We start from the raw sequence: 19,697 nt of genomic DNA, 5'->3' as shown, positions 1-19,697 counted from the left end.
AGTTTTCCATTGTCATGTCTTTTTGACCTAAGGGTATAAACCTAGCTTTTTAAAGGTAACATCGGATTGTCTTGCACAGTCAACGTAAAAGGAAACTGCATCAAAGACAACCCGGTTGGTACTTTAAACCCACAATCCCCAGCTTGAAGGCTGGTGCCTTATCCATTAGGCCACTGGACTGTTTTATACTTACTGTGAACTGTAATATGCCCTCAGGGAGTTGCTGACACACGTAACAAAAACAACATGAACAAAGAGTAGAGTGGATCGGTCACACAGAATTTTTTGTGGCACTGCAGACTGCTTCTACAGGGCTCGTTGGTCTAGGGGTATGATTCTCGCTTTGGGTGCGAGAGGTCCTGGGTTCAAATCCCGGACGAGCCCTACGACAGTCATAGAAAAAGCAGCGGTGCTGTGCTATCCAAGGTGTTTCTATGTTAATTGTAGCAGCTTTTGCTGTGACTTTAGTTAATGAACATTTAGTGGACTTCTGATCTAAATCAGTCTAACATGTACAATTATACTGACAAGAAAAGGAGCGGCAATGATTCGGTTGTTAGATTTGTTTATGGGTCTTGAACAACCCACCAGCTTTATATGTAAGCACCATTTTTGTCTTTGTACACAATCTCTTCTCTTTAGGCACCATGCAGGATTCAAAATGGCCTTTCGCGTTAGGTATCTCGTTACCCTTTTAGTCATAATAGATAATATGCATGGCAATCCAGGAAGTTAATGACATGCAAACACATCTCAAGAAGGTTTTCACAGCTAACGGGTTTCATCCACCAAACATTGCTCCCAAATTGAAGTGAGTCCTTCAAAGACAGCCCAGATGGGACTTTAACCAACAATCCCAAGCCCCGGAGGCTGATGCCTTATCCCTTAGGCCACTGGGCCATTTCGCCAGTCATTTGTCATGGATTTTTTGTATGCCTTTAACAAGATGCCAACGCATGGAAAACTGCACTTTAGGATATCGATGCCAGTTTGCATTCCGTCAAGTAAGATGTGTGCAACTAATGGTCAAACATTTTCTTTGTGCAATCATCCACATTCGTTTCTCATTGGTCCTGGGGTGTGGTTCTCGCGTATGGTGTAACTGGTCTTGAGTTTCAAATTCCAGACAAGGCCACTCTCATTAACTTGAAATCACAACCTTTCTGCAGCTATTTTCTTGTTTGCATTTCATCATCATCCACCTAACAAGAGACCATTAGTTTAAAGCCACGGGGTACTTGAAGTCAAGATCTCCATTACCAAAGCTTAGCGGAACCATTTAGGTTTCTAACGTGACAGTGAGATTCAAGCAAGATTGGATGAATCTTATTTGAAGTGTGCAGCAAGTCTGAGAATTCGAAGCTAACTATTGTCCTCAGATCATCATGCCTAAGTTTTGAGAAGACAGCGGTGCTGTGCTATCCAAGGTGTTTCTATGTTAATTGTAGCAGCTTTTGCTGTGACTTTAGTTAATGAACATTTAGTGGACTTCTGATCTAAATCAGTCTAACATGTACAATTATACAGACAAGAAAAGGAGCGGCAATGATTCGGTTGTTAGATTTGTTTATGGATCTTGAACAACCCACCAGCTTTATATGTAAGCACCATTTTTGTCTTTGTACACAATCTCTTCTCTTTAGGCACCATGCAGGATTCAAAATGACCTTTCGCGTTAGGTATCTCGTTACCCTTTTAGTCATAATAGATAATATGCATGGCAATGCAGGAAGTTAATGACATGCAAACACATCTCAAGAAGGTTTTCACAGCTAACGTGTTTCATCCACCAAACATTAAGTTTCAAATTCCAGACAAGGCCACTCTCATTAACTTGAAATCACAACCTTTCTGCAGCTATTTTCTTGTTTGCATTTCATCATCATCCACCTAACAAGAGACCATTAGTTGAAAGCCACGGGGTACTTGAAGTCAAGATCTCCATTACCAAAGCTTAGCGGAACCATTTAGGTTTGTAACGTGACAGTGAGATTCAAGCAAGATTGGATGAATCTTATTTGAAGTGTGCAGCAAGTCTGAGATTTCGAAGCTAACTATTGTCCTCAGATCATCATGCCTAAGTTTTGAGAAGACCAGTCGGAATTGTTTCACGCAACTTAAATGTAACCCAACAAAGACAACCCAGATGGGACTTGAATCCACAATCCCCAGCTTCGAAGGCTGATGCCTTATCCATTAGGCCACTGGGTCAACACTAGCCTTTGTCATATCTGATGTATGGCTCAGGAAGTTCTTGTTACTCAGAAAACAGTACTTTAGGATCCCTATGCCATATTGCATTCAGACAATCTGATGTGTACACCTTATGACAAAACAGCTTCTCTGAGGAGTTTTCCATTGTCATGTCTTTTTGACCTAAGGGTATGAACCTAGCTTTTTAAAGGTAACATCGGATTGTCTTGCACAGTCAACTTAAAAGGAACTGCATCAAAGACAACCCGGTTGGTACTTTAAACCCACAATCCCCAGCTTTGAAGGCTGGTGCCTTATCCATTAGGCCACTGGACTGTTTTATACTTACTGTGAATTGTAATATGCCTCCAGGGAGTTGCTGACACACGTAACAAAAAAAACATGAACAAAGAGTAGAGTGGATCGGTCTCACAGAATTTTTTGTGGCACTGCAGACTGCTTCTACAGGGCACTGCAGACTGCTTCTACAGGGCTCGTTGGTCTAGGGGTATGATTCTCTCCTTGGGTGCGAGAGGTCCTGGGTTCAAATCCCGGACGAGCCCTACGACAGTCATAGAAAAAGCAGCGGTGCTGTGCTATCCAAGGTGTTTCTATGTTAATTGTAGCAGCTTTTGCTGTGACTTTAGTTAATGAACATTTAGTGGACTTCTGATCTAAATCAGTCTAACATGTACAATTATACAGACAAGAAAAGGAGCGGCAATGATTCGGTTGTTAGATTTGTTTATGGATCTTGAACAACCCACCAGCTTTATATGTAAGCACCATTTTTGTCTTTGTACACAGTCTCTTCTCTTTAGGCACCATGCAGAATTCAAAATGGCCTTTTGCGTTAGGTATCTCGTTACCCTTTTAGTCATAATAGGTAATATGCATGGCAATGCAGGAAGTTAATGACATGCAAACACATCTCAAGAAGGTTTTCACAGCTAACGTGTTCCATCCACCAAACATTGCTCCCAAATTGAAGTGAGACCTTCAAAGACAACCCAGATGGGACTTGAACCAACAATCCCAAGCCCCGGAGGCTGATGCCTTATCCCTTAGGCCACAGGGCCATTTCGCCAATCATTTGTCATGGATTTTTTGTATGCCTTTAACAAGATGCCAACGCATGGAAAACTGCACTTTAGGATCTCGATGCCAGTTTGCATTCCGTCAAGTAAGATGTGTGCAACTAATGGTCAAATATTTTCTTTGTGCAATCATCCACATTCGTGTCTCATTGGTCCTGGGGTGTGGTTCTCGCGTATGGTGTGACTGGTCTTGAGTTTCAAATTCCAGACAAGGCCACTCTCATTAACTTGAAATCACAATCTTTCTGCAGCTATTTTCTAGTTTGCATTTCATCATCATCCACCTAACAAGAGACCATTAGTTGAAAGCCACGGGGTACTTGAAGTCAAGATCTCCATTACCAAAGCTTAGCGGAACCATTTAGGTTTGTAACGTGACAGTGAGATTCAAGCAAGATTGGATGAATCTTATTTGAAGTGTGCAGCAAGTCTGAGAATTCGAAGCTAACAATTGTCCTCAGATCATCACGCATAAGTTTTGAGAAGACCAGTTGGAATTGTTTCACGCAACTTAAATGTAACCCAACAAAGACAACCCAGATGGGACTTGAACCCACAATCCCCAGCTTCGAAGGCTGATGCCTTATCCATTAGGCCACTGGGTCAACACTAGCCTTTGTCATATCTGATGTATGGCTCAGGAAGTTCTTGTTACTCAGAAAACAGTACTTTAGGATCCCTATGCCATATTGCATTCAGACAATCTGATGTGTACACCTAATGACAAAACAGCTTCTCTGAGGAGTTTTCCATTGTCATGTCTTTTTGACCTAAGGGTATGAACCTAGCTTTTTAAAGGTAACATCGGATTGTCTTGCACAGTCAACTTAAAAGGAACTGCATCAAAGACAACCCGGTTGGTACTTTAAACCCACAATCCCCAGCTTTGAAGGCTGGTGCCTTATCCATTAGGCCACTGGACTGTTTTATACTTACTGTGAACTGTAATATGCCTCCAGGGAGTTGCTGACACACGTAACAAAAACAACATGAACAAAGAGTAGAGTGGATCAGTCTCATAGAATTTTTTGTGGCACTGCAGACTGCTTCTACAGGGCTCGTTGGTCTAGGGGTATGATTCTCGCTTTGGGTGCGAGAGGTCCCGGGTTCAAATCCCGGACGAGCCCTACGACAGTCATAGAAAAAGCAGCGGTGCTGTGCTATCCAAGGTGTTTCTATGTTAATTGTTGCAGCTTTTGCTGTGACTTTAGTTAATGAACATTTAGTGGACTTCTGATCTAAATCAGTCTGACATGTACAATTATACAGACAAGAAAAGGAGCGGCAATGATTCGGTTGTTAGATTTGTTTATGGATCTTGAACAACCCACCAGCTTTATATGTAAGCACCATTTTTGTCTTTGTACACAATCTCTTCTCTTTAGGCACCATGCAGGATTCAAAATGGCCTTTCGAGTTAGGTATCTCGTTACCCTTTTAGTCATAATAGGTAATATGCATGGCAATGCAGGAAGTTAATGACATGCAAACACATCTCAATAAGGTTTTCACAGCTAACGTGTTTCATCCACCAAACATTGCTCCCAAATTGAAGTGAGACCTTCAAAGACAACCCAGATGGGACTTGAACCAACAATCCCAAGCCCCGGAGGCTGATGCCTTATCCCTTAGGCCACTGGGCCATTTCGCCAGTCATTTGTCATGGATTTTTTGTATGCCTTTAACAAGATGCCAACGCATGGAAAACTGCACTTTAGGATCTCGATGCCAGTTTGCATTCCGTCAAGTAAGATGTGTGCAACTAATGGTCAAACATTTTCTTTGTGCAATCATCCACATTCGTGTCTCATTGGTCCTGGGGTGTGGTTCTCGCGTATGGTGTGACTGGTCTTGAGTTTCAAATTCCAGACAAGGCCACTCTCATTAACTTGAAATCACAACCTTTCTGCAGCTATTTTCTTGTTTGCATTTCATCATCATCCACCTAACAAGAGACCATTAGTTGAAAGCCACGGGGTACTTGAAGTCAAGATCTCCATTACCAAAGCTTAGCGGAACCATTTAGGTTTGTAACGTGAGAGTGAGATTCAAGCAAGATTGGATGAATCTTATTTGAAGTGTGCAGCAAGTCTGAGAATTCGAAGCTAACTATTGTCCTCAGATCATCACGCCTAAGTTTTGAGAAGACCAGTCGAAATTGTTTCACGCAACTTAAATGTAACCCAACAAAGACAACCCAGATGGGACTTGAACTCACAATCACCAGCTTCGAAGGCTGATGCCTTATCCATTAGGCCACTGGGTCAACACTAGCCTTTGTCATATCTGATGTATGGCTCAGGAAGTTCTTGTTACTCAGAAAACAGTACTTTAGGATCCCTGTGCCATATTGCATTCAGACAATCTGATGTGTACACCTAATGACAAAACAGCTTCTCTGAGGAGTTTTCCATTGTCATGTCTTTTTGACCTAAGGGTATGAACCTAGCTTTTTAAAGGTAACATCGGATTGTCTTGCACAGTCAACTTAAAAGGAACTGCATCAAAGACAACCCGGTTGGTACTTTAAACTCACAATCCCCAGCTTTGAAGGCTGGTGCCTTATCCATTAGGCCACTGGACTGTTTTATACTTACTGTGAACTGTAATATGCCTCCAGGGAGTGGCTGACACACGTAACAAAAACAACATGAACAAAGAGTAGAGTGGATCGGTCTCATAGAATTTTTTGTGGCACTGCAGACTGCTTCTACAGGGCTCGTTGGTCTAGGGGTATGATTCTCGCTTTGGGTGCGAGAGGCCCCTGGTTCAAATCACGGACGAGCCCTACGACAGTCATAGAAAAAGCAGCGGTGCTGTGCTATCCAAGGTGTTTCTATGTTAATTGTAGCAGCTTTTGCTGTGACTTTAGTTAATGAACATTTAGTGGACTTCTGATCTAAATCAGTCTAACATGTACAATTATACTGACAAGAATAGGAGCGGCAAAGATTCGGTTGTTAGATTTGTTTATGGATCTTGAACAACCCACCAGCTTTATATGTAAGCACCATTTTTGTCTTTGTACACAGTCTCTTCTCTGTAGGCACCATGCAGGATTCAAAATGGCTTTCGCGTTAGGTATCTCGTTACCCTTTTAGTCATAATAGGTAATATGCATGGCAATACAGGAAGTTAATGACATGCAAACACATCTCAAGAAGGTTTTCACAGCTAACGTGTTTCATCCACCAAACATTGCTCCCAAATTGAAGTGAGACCTTCAAAGACAGCCCAGATGGGACTTTAACCAACAACCCCAAGCCCCGGAGGCTGATGCCTTATCCCTTAGGCCACTGGGCCATTTCGCCAGTCATTTGTCATGGATTTTTTGTATGCCTTTAACAAGATGCCATCGCATGGAAAACTGCACTTTAGGATCTCGATGCCAGTTTGCATTCCGTCAAGTAAGATGTGTGCAACTAATGGTCAAACATTTTCTTTGTGCAATCATCCACATTCGTGTCTCATTGGTCCTGGGGTGTGGTTCTCTCGTATGGTGTGACTGGTCTTGAGTTTCAAATTCCAGACAAGTCCACTCTCATTAACTTGAAATCACAACCTTTCTGCAGCTATTTTCTTGTTTGCATTTCATCATCATCCACCTAACAAGAGACCATTAGTTGAAAGCCACGGGGTACTTGAAGTCAAGATCTCCATTACCAAAGCTTAGCGGAACCATTTAGGTTTGTAACGTGACAGTGAGATTCAAGCAAGATTGGATGAATCTTATTTGAAGTGTGCAGCAAGTCTGAGAATTCGAAGCTAACTATTGTCCTCAGATCATCATGCATAAGTTTTGAGAAGACCAGTCGGAATTGTTTTACGCAACTTAAATGTAACCAAACAAAGACAACCCAGATGGGACTTGAACCCACAATCCCCAGCTTCGAAGGCTGATGCCTTATCCATTAGGCCACTGGGTCAACACTAGCCTTTGTCATATCTGATGTATGGCTCAGGAAGTTCTTGTTACTCAGAAAACAGTACTTTAGGATCCCTATGCCATATTGCATTCAGACAATCTGATGTGTACACCTAATGACAAAACAGCTTCTCTGAGGAGTTTTCCATTGTCATTGTCACCAGATCTGGGTGTCATATTAGACAGCAATTTAACTTTTAAAAATCATATTTCCCATGTCACAAAAACTGCTTTCTTTCATCTGAGAAATATAGCTAAGTTACGAAGTATGCTATCCATCTCAGATGCAGAAAAGCTAGTCTATGCTTTTATGACTTCTAGGCTGGACTACTGTAATGCACTGTTTGCTGGCTGCCCAGCATCCTCTATTAACAAACTTCAATTAGTACAAAATGCAGCTGCCAGAGTTCTTACCAGGTCTAGAAAATTTGATCACATCACCCCAATTTTATCCTCCTTACACTGGCTGCCTGTTAAGTTTCGTATTGAATTTAAAATATTGCTTCTTACATATAAAGCTTTAAATAATCTAGCTCCTGTTTATCTAACCAATCTTCTGTCTCGCTACAATCCAACTCGCTCTGTAAGATCTCAAAACTCAGGGCTTCTGGTAGTACCTAGAATAGCAAAGTCGAGTAAAGGAGGTCGAGCCTTCTCATTTATAGCTCCTAAACTCTGGAATAGCCTTCCTGATAACGTCCGAGGCTCAGACACACTCTCCCAATTCAAAACTAGATTAAAGACCTATCTGTTCAGTAAAGCATACACTTAGTGCACCACTTAGGGGGCTTCCACACAGGTTATGCATCTTGCTGATATACACTGTGAACATCAGCTACGCTAATTATTTTCTTTATTCTCCATTTCCACCTGGGGATACTCTTCCCGAGGCCCCCAGACTATGCAGAGTCACTGATTCGATCCAAGACCAACGACGAGATGATCCCAAGGTTTCCATATCCTGGACCTGGCCGAATCCTGAACAACTACTGCGATGGTCATGGAGGAGTGGAGAACATGAGACTGTTTCCTATGACGCTCCAGAGACAGACGAGTCTTCGCTGAGGCCAGCTTCCAGCCTCCGCCACTGAGACTGCAGCTCTGCACAAGACGTTTGGCCAGCGGAGAAATTAAAATGGTCGTGCCCAACTGAGTCTGGTTTCTCTCAAGGTTTTTTTTCTTCACTTCCGCCTTTAGTGAAGTTTTTTTCCCTCTCCGCTGTCGCCACTGGCTTGCATGGTTCAGGATCTGTAGAGCTGCGCATCGATGGATTTGCTCTTCAGTGTTTGGACTCTCAGTAGTGATTATTAAACCACACTGAACTGAGCTAAACTGAACTGAACTTAAACACTACAAACTGAACTACACTGTTCCTATTTACTGTGACCTTTTATGTGAAGCTGCTTTGACACAATCTACATTGTATAAGCGCTATACAAATAAAGGTGAATTGAATTGAATTGAATTGAATGTCTTTTTGACCTAAGGGTATGAACCTAGCTTTTTAAAGGTAACATTGGATTGTCTTGCACAGTCAACTTAAAAGGAACTGCATCAAAGACAACCCGGTTGGTACTTTAAACCCACAATCCCCAGCTTTGAAGGCTGGTGCCTTATCCATTAGGCCACTGGACTGTTTTATACTTACTGTGAACTGTAATATGCCTCCAGGGAGTTGCTGACACACGTAACAAAAACAACATGAACAAAGAGTAGAGTGGATCGGTCTCACAGAATTTTTTGTGGCACTGCAGACTGCTTCTACAGGGCTCGTTGGTCTAGGGGTATGATTCTCGCTTTGGGTGCGAGAGGTCCCGGGTTCAAATCCCGGACGAGCCCTACGACAGTCATAGAAAAAGCAGCGGTGCTGTGCTATCCAAGGTGTTTCTATGTTAATTGTAGCAGCTTTTGCTGTGACTTTAGTTAATGAACATTTAGTGGACTTCTGATCTAAATCAGTCTAACATGTACAATTATACAGACAAGAAAAGGAGCGGCAATGATTCGGTTGTTAGATTTGTTTATGGATCTTGAACAACCCACCAGCTTTATATGTAAGCACCATTTTTGTCTTTGTACACAGTCTCTTCTCTTTAGGCACCATGCAGGATTCAAAATGGCCTTTCGCGTTAGGTATCTCGTTACCCTTTTAGTCATAATAGGTAATATGCATGGCAATGCAGGAAGTTAATGACATGCAAACACATCTCAAGAAGGTTTTCACAGCTAACGTGTTCCATACACCAAACATTGCTCCCAAATTGAAGTGAGACCTTCAAAGACAACCCAGATGGGACTTGAACCAACAATCCCAAGCCCCGGAGGCTGATGCCTTATCCCTTAGGCCACTGGGCCATTTCGCCAATCATTTGTCATGGATTTTTTGTATGCCTTTAACAAGATGCCAACGCATGGAAAACTGCACTTTAGGATCTCGATGCCAGTTTGCATTCCGTCAAGTAAGATGTGTGCAACTAATGGTCAAACATTTTCTTTGTGCAATCATCCACCTTCGTGTCTCATTGGTCCTGGGGTGTGGTTCTCGCGTATGGTATGACTGGTCTTGAGTTTCAAATTCCAGACAAGGCCACTCTCATTAACTTGAAATCACAATCTTTCTGCAGCTATTTTCTTGTTTGCATTTCATCATCATCCACCTAACAAGAGACCATTAGTTGAAAGCCACGGGGTACTTAAGGTCAAGATCTCCATTACCCACAGCTGCTTGGTCTCTAAGTGACAGGGGCTTGTTTGTGAGAAGCAGAGGAGGATTGCAATTACGTATAGGAGGCTTGAAAGAAAAGAGAACAACAACATAAGTGGACGTGCAAAACAACGTAGTCGGCAGGATTCGAACCTGCGCGGGGAAACCCCAATGGATTTCTAGTCCATCGCCTTAACCACTCGGCCACGACTACAGACGTCTGCTTTCTCTCTCCTACTCATGTGGCAACCAAGCACAGGGTCAACAGGGGTAGAGGAAGGTGCACTAGCTCTTGTACAACTTTTCCGTACAATCTCAGGAAAGCAGGGACAGCATAGCTCTCTAATCTAACACACTCAGCTAACTTCATGGGCACTCTTTCCACACAAGCTGATGATCTGAATTCAGAGCAAAAGCCACAGTTCCTCTCACAGAGAGAAAAAGCAAAAGCAGCCGGCTATTCCGTAGTCGACAGGGTTCGAACCTGCGCGGGGAGACCCCAATGGATTTCAAGTCAATCGCCTTAACCTCTCGGCCACGACTACGCATGGTGGCAGCCTGTTGACTTTTTCTGCTGAATTTGGGCAACATTGAAAGCAGCACAGTTGGGGCATAAATGGCCTGAGGTTGTAAAAAGCGGCACAAGCATTGCTTGCAGTTAACAGGAACACGCTGCCGTGACCCAGATTCGAACCGGGGTTGCTGCGGCCACAATGCAGAGTACTGACCACTATACGATCACGGCACACCGCTCGCTCACCGATAAGCTCTGCAGCTACCTGGACACTAAAGGACACTGGTTTGTTTGCAAGATTCAGAGGAGGACGGCATTTCCGTTAGGGGGCAATGAGCAAAATAAGCAAGTGGACTTTGTGGAAATACCAACCGACGTAGTCGGCAGGGTTCGAACCTGCGCGGGGAGACCCCAATGGATTTCGAGTCCATCGCCTTAACCTCTCGGCCACGACTACACCTGGCCTTGACTTGTCTGCTCTGTTGGCCGGATGTGGGCAACACTAGATACAGCAGAGGTTGTGCTAGCTCTTGTACAACTTTTCCGTACAATCTCTGGGAAGCAGGGACAGCATAGCTCTCTAATCTAACACACTCAGCTAACTTCATGGGCACTCTTTCCACACAAGCTGATGATCTGAATTCAGAGCAGCCCGTTGACTTTTTCTGCTGAATTTGGGCAACATTGAACGCAGCACAGTTGGGGCATAAATGGCCTGAGGTTGTAAAAAGCAGCACAAGCATTGCTCGCAGTTAACAGGAACATGCTGCCGTGACCCGGATTCGAACCGGGGTTGCTGCGGCCACAACGCAGAGTACTGACCACTATACGATCACGGCACACCGCTCGCTCACCGATAAGCTCTGCAGCTACCTGGACACTAAGGGACACTGGTTTGTTTGCAAGATTCAGAGGAGGACGGCATTTCCGTTAGGGGGCAATGAGCAAAATAAGCAAGTGGACTTTGTGGAAATACCAACCGACATAGTCGGCAGAGTTCGAACCTGCGCGGGGAGACCCCAATGGATTTCGAGTCCATCGCCTTAACCTCTCGGCCACGACTACACCTGGCCTTGACTCGTCTGCTCTGTTGGCCGGATGTGGGCAACACTAGATACAGCAGAGGTTGGGGTGAGAAATCCAGCCATGGCCTGAGGTGACAAAAACTCAGCCCAGCATGGCTTTCCGTTAACAGGTACGCGCTGCTGTGACCGGGATTCAAACTGGGATTTCTCTGGCCACAACACAGAGTACGGATCACTGTACGGCTGCGGCAAACCACTGTCGCTCACCCACAGCTGCCTGGTCTCTAAGTGACAGGGGCTTGTTTGTGAGATGCAGAGGAGGATTGCAATTACGTATAGGAGGCTTGAAAGAAAAGAGAACAACAACATAAGTGGACGTGCAAAACAATGCAGTCGGCAGGATTCGAACCTGCGTGGGGAAACTCCTATGGATTTCAAGTCCATCGTCTTAACCTCTCGGCCACGACTACGCATGGTGCCAGCTTGTTGACTTTTTCTGCTGAATTATGGCAACATTGAACGCAGCACAGTTGGGGCATAAATTGCCTGAGGTTGTAAAAAGCGGCACAAGCATTGCTTGCAGTTAACAGGAACACGCTGCCGTGACACAGATTTGAACCGGGGTTGCTGCGGCCACAACGCAGAGTACTGACCACTATACGATCACGGCACACCGCTCGCTCACCGATAAGCTCTGCAGCTACCTGGACACTAAGGGACACTGGTTTGTTTGCAAGATTCAGAGGAGGACGGCATTTCCGTTAGGGGGCAATGAGCAAAATAAGCAAGTGGACTTTGTGGAAATACCAACCGACGTAGTCGGCAGGGTTCGAACCTGCGCGGGGAGACTCCAATGGATTTCGAGTCCATCGCCTTAACCTCTCGGCCACGACTACACCTGGCCTTGACTTGTCTGCTCTGTTGGCCGGATGTGGGCAACACTAGATACAGCAGAGGTTGTGCTAGCTCTTGTACAACTTTTCCGTACAATCTCTGGGAAGCAGGGACAGCATAGCTCTCTAATCTAACAGACTCAGCTAACTTCATGGGCACTCTTTCCACACAAGCTGATGATCTGAATTCAGAGCAGCCCGTTGACTTTTTCTGCTGAATTTGGGCAACATTGAACGCAGCACAGTTGGGGCATAAATGGCCTGAGGTTGTAAAAAGCAGCACAAGCATTGCTCGCAGTTAACAGGAACATGCTGCCGTGACCCGGATTCGAACCGGGGTTGCTGCGGCCACAACGCAGAGTACTGACCACTATACGATCACGGCACACCGCTCGCTCACCGATAAGCTCTGCAGCTACCTGGACACTAAGGGACACTGGTTTGTTTGCAAGATTCAGAGGAGGACGGCATTTCCGTTAGGGGGCAATGAGCAAAATAAGCAAGTGGACTTTGTGGAAATACCAACCGACATAGTCGGCAGAGTTCGAACCTGCGCGGGGAGACCCCAATGGATTTCGAGTCCATCGCCTTAACCTCTCGGCCACGACTACACCTGGCCTTGACTCGTCTGCTCTGTTGGCCGGATGTGGGCAACACTAGATACAGCAGAGGTTGGGGTGAGAAATCCAGCCATGGCCTGAGGTCAGCCCAGCATGGCTTTCCGTTAACAGGTACGCGCTGCTGTGACCGGGATTCAAACTGGGATTTCTCTGGCCACAACACAGAGTACGGATCACTGTACGGCCGCGGCAAACCACTGTCGCTCACCCACAGCTGCCTGGTCTCTAAGTGACAGGGGCTTGTTTGTGAGATGCAGAGGAGGATTGCAATTACGTATAGGAGGCTTGAAAGAAAAGAGAACAACAACATAAGTGGACGTGCAAAACAATGTAGTCGGCAGGATTCGAACCTGCGTGGGAAAACCCCAATGGATTTCTAGTCCATCGCCTTAACCACTCGGCCACGACTACAGCCGTATGCTTTCTCTCTTTTCCAGCAAGTGGACTTTGTGGAAATACCAACCGACGTAGTCGACATGGTTCGAACCTGCGCGGGGAGACCCCAATGGATTTCGAGTCCATCGCCTTAACCTCTCGGCCACAACTACACCTGGCCTTGACTCGTGTGCTCTGTTGGCCGGATGTGGGCAACACTAGATACAGCAGAGATTGGGGTGAGAAATCCAGCCATGGCCTGAGGTGACGAAAACTCAGCCCAGCATGGCTTTCCGTTAACAGGTAAGCGCTGCTGTGACCGGGATTCAAACTGGGATTTCTCTGGCCACAACACAGAGTACGGATCACTGTACAGTCGCGGCAAACCACTGTCTCTCACCCACTGCTGCCTCGTCTCTAAGTGACAGGGGCTTGTTTGTGAGTTGCAGAGGAGGATTGCAATTACGTATAGGAGGCTTGAAAGAAAAGAGAACAACAACATAAGTGGACGTGCAATACAACGTAGTCAGCAGGATTCGAAATTGCGCAGGGAAACCCCAATGGATTTCTAGTCCATCGTCTTAACCACTCGGCCACGACTACAGACGTCTGCTTTCTCTCTCCTACTGAGGTGGCAACCAAGCACAGGGTCAACAGGGGTAGAGGAAGGTGCACTAGCTCTTGTACAACTTTTCCGTACAAAAAAAACGTGACACGTGTCAAGACATTTTTTGCGTTCACGCGCGCGTACGCGCATTCACGCGGCCCGGTCCACCTGTGTTCGCGCCTTTGCGGCTGCTAGCAGATAGATTAATGCAATACAATGCTCGGGAAAAGACAACAACAGTCTGGGGCTGAGAAGAGAAAAAGAAAAAAGCACAAGATGAATCCTGTGCATCCCTTTCAGGTATGTTCATTTGTCTGTGAATCTTAAAATCATATTTTATTTGAAGTAACATTACATTAGCGAGGCGAATTAATTAACCCTAAACATCGCCACAACTCCAACCAATCTGCCTGATTTGCAGTGTAAACTCAGTTTATGTGAATTAATTTCGTGCTTTGCTGCCATTCATTGTTTTTGAGCTATGGTAAGACATAAATTTTTTTTTTGTTAAAATACTTTTTTTCCACAATAAACCAAGCCGTTTTCTATAGAAGCCAGTTCCCAACTTTGAATAAAAAAGAGAAAAAAAGATGTTTGAGTGGGTTATGGAGACTATAATTCTTTTTAACTAAGGCATTGGGAATTATAAAGCACTAAACAGACCATCTGAAACTAAGCTGTAGGTTGTTTGATTCCTTCAAAAGGATAAAATTAATTCTATATTATTTATCCATTATTCATTCATCCATTACAACCTTTTTTCATAGAATTGCGTGAGAAAAACTAAAATTCCGAGTTCTAAAACTCAAATTCTGAGATATAAATTCACAATTCCGAGTCATAAAGTCAGAATTTAGATTCTGTCATGCAATTCTGATATATAATGTTGCAATTGTTTAATATAAAAAGTCAGAATTCTGAGAGTTTTTTCCTGTTAAGAATCCACAGTGTGCATCATGTATCATAGCAACCACTGTGTTGCGTCATCTATGATACCATAGACATATTTCTATGTACAGTACATATGTCTGCAGTTCCCTTGTACACCCCATGAGGGCACCCTTACAACATGAAATGATTATAGCTGCTGAATTCAGGAAAATTCACATCAACAAAATGTATATCATATTGTTACACATAATGGATAAATATTTTTCAGTGTTGGTTTGACACCAGATTAATAAAGGGACTAAACTGAAAAGAAAAAGAATGAATGAATAATGGATAAATAATATAGAATTAATTTTAGCCTTTTGAAGGAATCACACAACCTACAGCTTAGTTTCAGAAGACATGTCTGTTTATTTATGTTAAGCATTATCTTATAATGTAAAGATTTTATTTAATGTTTAAGTATAATTTTTGTTTTATTGATGACCTTTTGTAAATGGTTGAAAATAAGGAAAACTCCTTTCCAAACATTTTATCATATATATATAATACACATAAATAAATACATGTTTCAATGCATATTTTTGTGTATGTGTTTTTTTTTATTGTGGTTTTAGTGGGGGTTTTTGTGTTCTTCGTCTTGTATGTCGCCGTGTTATTGTGTGTCAACGTCACGTTTATCTGTCCTTAAGCATGCATATAGTCGAACATTTCTGCTCGACATCGGTAGAAACAAACTTCACAAGTTAAACTCCGCGGACACTGATGAGCTGCAAGATCTCGGCTTGCTCCGGATGCCTACCCATCCTCCGACCCCCACCTCACCACCTCGCCCACAATGGAGGCGCTTCAAGCGGCGCGAGAGGAAGCAGAAGAGGGGTAAGCGCGGGGGTATCCGAACAAGGCTAGCGGCTAACCCCCACAAACCCGCTATCCCCTCCATCATTCTAGCGAACGTACGCTCGCTAGACAACAAACTGGACTACATCCGTCTACTTCGTTCATCACATAGGACTGTAAAGGACTGTTGTGCTTTTGTGTTTACGGAAACTGCACATTAGTGAGCAGCAGACAGCCCACCCCGATGCTTTTCTCATCCTGGCAGGGGACTTTAACCATGCAGACCTAAAGAGTGTGTTTCCAAAAATACAACAACACATAGACTTTCCAACACGGGGCAATAACACACTGGACTTTGTTTACACCACACAGAGAGGAGCTTACAAAGCCTTCCCCCTCCCCCACCTTGGTGGACCACTTAACTGTCATGCTAATGCCTGCTTACAGACCGATCGTTAAAGTCACCAAACCGGTTTGCAAGGAGATACAAGTGTGGCCAGAAGGTTCTTCAGAGGCTTCACAAGACTGCTTCAATACCACAGACTGGGATATGTTCAAACAGGCTGCCACTCAAAGAGCAAGAGCACCAGCCCCAATCATGTACACCTTCTACAGAGGCACTATTGAGAGCATCCTGACCAGCTGCATCACTGTGTGGTTTGGAAACTGCAATGCATCCAGCAGGAAAACACTTCAACGCATAGTGAGAACAGCTGAGAAGATCGTTGGTGACTCTCTCCCCTCCCTTCAGGACATTTACAGCACACGTCTTACCCGTAAATCCCTCTGCATAACAGCAGATGCCACCCATCCAATGCACAACTTCTTCAGTCTGCTGCCATCACACACACACACCCACACACACACACACACACACACACACACACACACACACACACACACACATATTAATTTATATATATATTTGGTTGACAATAAATAAATAAAAGAAAGAATTAATGAATGAATTCTACAGTCTGCTTGTGCCTCTATGTTTGTTAGTTACTGGAGACATCCAGTAAGACACAGTCAAATATTCAGTCCAAATGCACTGGAGAGACCTGAAACATGTTAATTTTTCCTTATTGGCTATATGACATTTAGATGTTGCATATTATTCTGTGGTCTTAAGGAAAGTGTTAAGTATTTCAGCACATAAGAGCAAATATAGCTTATAGCCCATTTCGTTGCGCTCGGCAGCTTTTCACTAATAAAGCTCTTCATGTAAATTTCATTTTTCAATTTTAGCACGTCATATAAAAACATCGCCCTTGCGCCCTCATTTATGATATCCTGCCGCCGGGCCTGCTATAGCGAAACTTTATTGTTTGAGAAGAAACAAAAACGGAAACTGTGCATGAAAACCTGGCTGGGAAGACGGCGATAACATGAATTTTCTGTTCTTCAACGAGAAAAAAAAAAATCGCAGACACGACACAATGACGGCGTTAATTATACTACGCAGTGTTTACGATCATATTAACAACTAACATTAATATCAATAACTCCTCTGGCTTTAGACTTTACCTTTTAGAGCTTGTTCTTGTCGGCGCAATATAAGTTTATTGCATGTATAGCTACGAATCAGATTATGAAGAATGATTAAGAGCATGCTTTTCCTTTATTTCATCCTTTCCGTAAGGTGTTTTATTTATTTATTTATTTATTTATTTATTTATTTATAATTTTTTTTAAATAATGATGACAATATTCACTATCTAAGCATTCCTCGGTATACTACCAACAAATTACGCCCCTGTACCCAAGTAGCCTACCTAAGTTAATTTACATTTCATGTAAAAAATAAGAAATCAAAAAAGACCAAAGTATTATGCTAAATATCCGTACAAACGAACATGTTTGTTGATTAACTTTTGTTGATAAAACAACACAATACAGCCTATAATAATGTAGGCTAGTTAAATAGAAATAACTTTAACTGCTTGAAACAGTAAACGTTACATTTTAGAAACTTCACAAATACTAATCAATAATAATATAAATAGTAACGAAGAACAAAAATATTAGCCTAGGCTTGTAACAACATAAGTCAGATGTTGAAAAAAACTGCGTCTCTCCGCCTTTTGTTTTCTATTCATATTTTAAATTCTTTGCCAGAAAAACTAACATGTTGACTTTGTTCGGTTTAAGCGGAGACTTATTTGAGATTACAATGTTTCCAGCAGCACTGAGACGGTGTGCCTGTAGCGCATGCAGATACTTTTTCGCAACCGTGGCAAAGAGGGTATCTTGCTCCGCTTCCTGCATTTCTCGGAAACCAGCTCTACATCGCAGAGCGGCGCGTTCTCAACTACCAAATATGCTGCTCCATTTCTCATCAAAGTCTACTATTTATCAGTTTCTCTTTTGTATTTGGCCATTTTTGAAAAGGCCTCTCTGCCATACCTGGCTGGACTAGCTGGGCATTTGCGTTCAGTAGATGACACCGAGCTGGCTCCGCATTTCATGGGCTGGGTGACATGACCGCAGCTCTGGAGGTTCGACATGTTTGTCCATTTAACACTTATTTTTCTAAACAAGCCCAACAAATAGCTTCATCCTAATTATTGATTCGCCTTTCTCGTTCGCCACGAATCCAAAATGTTTCCAGACTGGGGATGTAATATAAGTTTTCCAGCGAGGTTCATGGCTGAACTTGAACTTGCTGTATCACGTCTAAGTTAACGTTATATTCATAAATGTATAGGCTACTTGGCAACAAAACAGAAAACGTGTGTTCTAGAGTGATTGTCATCACGGTGACCGTCACAGCCCTTACATATGACATTGCATACATGTTTTATAAGCTATAAAATGAAAGCCTCAGTTTGGTGCGGAGTTATCATTATACCAAAATCAAGAAAATCTTTGGATTTGTTTGATTCGTAGATTGTAGGCTATTTTAAAAGCTGATATTATATAAGAACGATTAATAACTGTAATTTTCAAAAAAATAAATAAAATAAAAAAGGGGTTTGTTGGTTGTAGCCCACCCTAAATCATCAACAGCCTGCTTTTTTAAGTTTATAAAGCGGCTCCAGACAGCACAGAGGTGATCTGCATTAGCGCTGGTTAATGTCAACTCTGTGTGAAACTGTGACCAGAAATATCCTTCTTTCAATTTGCTTCTTTGGCAAAATGCGTCTGTAGAAACATGTGTTTGCATGTGTTACCATCCAAAGAGTTAACAAATATTTGTTGTACATTTAGTGGCCGATCACAAAGCGCAGGCCTTTACGTTCCAAAAACGCGCAGCGCACCGCGCTGCCTTTTATGGTTGACAAAAAAAAGAAGCCCTGCACTCTTTTGTGTGTCACTAGAAAACGACTGAATCAGCTGGTGTGCGCGAGTCGAGTTGCTGTCGATGTTATAATTGTAATTTTAATAATATTGTGATATTCAAGATCTATAAATACAACTCTGGATAACTTGAAACAGCGACCACAAGTACTCTCCTCCATCTTTAAAAGTTTGCAATACTCACATTGACAACCCAAACCCCGCTGTCACCTCAACAGAAACCCTGCAGTGCTTTCATTTGACTGAACAATGAAACAGAAGTAACATGCTTTTCCGCTCGAGCACACAGCACACAACGGCAAAACTTGAAGCGCGCTGACCGAGCATAAGATCATGTTTATTACTAAGAAAACTAACTCAAAATTATATTTTAATTGAACACATCTGATCACATAAGGTACGCACAGAAAAGTCTGTTTAGTGTTGTGGAAAGGCAAAGCTGAATATCTGTGGTTAAACTGCCACCCAGCGGTCAAAAGCTGCTGGCGCACCAAGTACCGCTGTCGCCGCGGTATGAATGGCGCCAAAAGGAACACATTGAAGTAGTAACATCTGTATATTACATTAGTTTCTAAAATTGTGTTAAGAAATACTTTACGGAAAATGGAAATTGTCATTACTAACAGTCATTTTTATATTAAGGCACAATATTCACAATCTGCTTTTTGGGATTGATGGGCAAGTAACTCATTTTGTAACACTGTTTGCTAAAT

The 19,697-nt window shown here is 43.1% G+C and overlaps 16 non-coding genes and 1 pseudogene across 16 annotated transcripts; 5 read left to right on the top strand and 12 right to left on the bottom strand.

Moving 5' to 3' along the window:
• The window catches only part of LOC130222042 (zinc finger protein 729-like), a 632,497-nt pseudogene that overhangs the window by 75,178 nt on the left and 537,622 nt on the right, over positions 1-19,697 (top strand).
• Positions 313-384, top strand: trnap-ugg (transfer RNA proline (anticodon UGG)). The gene has a single exon. It is a non-coding gene; the product is annotated as a tRNA-Pro (tRNA).
• On the top strand, positions 2,685-2,756 carry trnap-ugg (transfer RNA proline (anticodon UGG)). Its single transcript has one exon. It is a non-coding gene; the product is annotated as a tRNA-Pro (tRNA).
• On the bottom strand, positions 3,823-3,895 carry trnar-ucg (transfer RNA arginine (anticodon UCG)). Its single transcript has one exon. It is a non-coding gene; the product is annotated as a tRNA-Arg (tRNA).
• trnap-ugg (transfer RNA proline (anticodon UGG)) lies at positions 4,346-4,417 on the top strand. Its single transcript has one exon. It is a non-coding gene; the product is annotated as a tRNA-Pro (tRNA).
• trnar-ucg (transfer RNA arginine (anticodon UCG)) lies at positions 7,144-7,216 on the bottom strand. Its single transcript has one exon. It is a non-coding gene; the product is annotated as a tRNA-Arg (tRNA).
• trnap-ugg (transfer RNA proline (anticodon UGG)) lies at positions 8,983-9,054 on the top strand. The gene has a single exon. It is a non-coding gene; the product is annotated as a tRNA-Pro (tRNA).
• Positions 10,052-10,133, bottom strand: trnas-aga (transfer RNA serine (anticodon AGA)). The gene has a single exon. It is a non-coding gene; the product is annotated as a tRNA-Ser (tRNA).
• Positions 10,383-10,464, bottom strand: trnas-uga (transfer RNA serine (anticodon UGA)). The gene has a single exon. It is a non-coding gene; the product is annotated as a tRNA-Ser (tRNA).
• Positions 10,809-10,890, bottom strand: trnas-cga (transfer RNA serine (anticodon CGA)). Its single transcript has one exon. It is a non-coding gene; the product is annotated as a tRNA-Ser (tRNA).
• trnah-gug (transfer RNA histidin (anticodon GUG)) lies at positions 11,201-11,272 on the bottom strand. Its single transcript has one exon. It is a non-coding gene; the product is annotated as a tRNA-His (tRNA).
• Positions 11,417-11,498, bottom strand: trnas-cga (transfer RNA serine (anticodon CGA)). Its single transcript has one exon. It is a non-coding gene; the product is annotated as a tRNA-Ser (tRNA).
• trnas-cga (transfer RNA serine (anticodon CGA)) lies at positions 12,273-12,354 on the bottom strand. The gene has a single exon. It is a non-coding gene; the product is annotated as a tRNA-Ser (tRNA).
• trnah-gug (transfer RNA histidin (anticodon GUG)) lies at positions 12,665-12,736 on the bottom strand. The gene has a single exon. It is a non-coding gene; the product is annotated as a tRNA-His (tRNA).
• On the bottom strand, positions 12,881-12,962 carry trnas-cga (transfer RNA serine (anticodon CGA)). Its single transcript has one exon. It is a non-coding gene; the product is annotated as a tRNA-Ser (tRNA).
• trnas-aga (transfer RNA serine (anticodon AGA)) lies at positions 13,301-13,382 on the bottom strand. Its single transcript has one exon. It is a non-coding gene; the product is annotated as a tRNA-Ser (tRNA).
• On the bottom strand, positions 13,438-13,519 carry trnas-cga (transfer RNA serine (anticodon CGA)). The gene has a single exon. It is a non-coding gene; the product is annotated as a tRNA-Ser (tRNA).

This window comes from Danio aesculapii, chromosome 4 (assembly GCF_903798145.1).
Source record: "Danio aesculapii chromosome 4, fDanAes4.1, whole genome shotgun sequence".
Classification (NCBI taxonomy): Eukaryota; Metazoa; Chordata; class Actinopteri; order Cypriniformes; family Danionidae; genus Danio; species Danio aesculapii.
The sequence above is the reverse complement of the archived record's forward strand: the minus strand, read 5'-3'. Positions and strand labels throughout refer to the sequence as shown.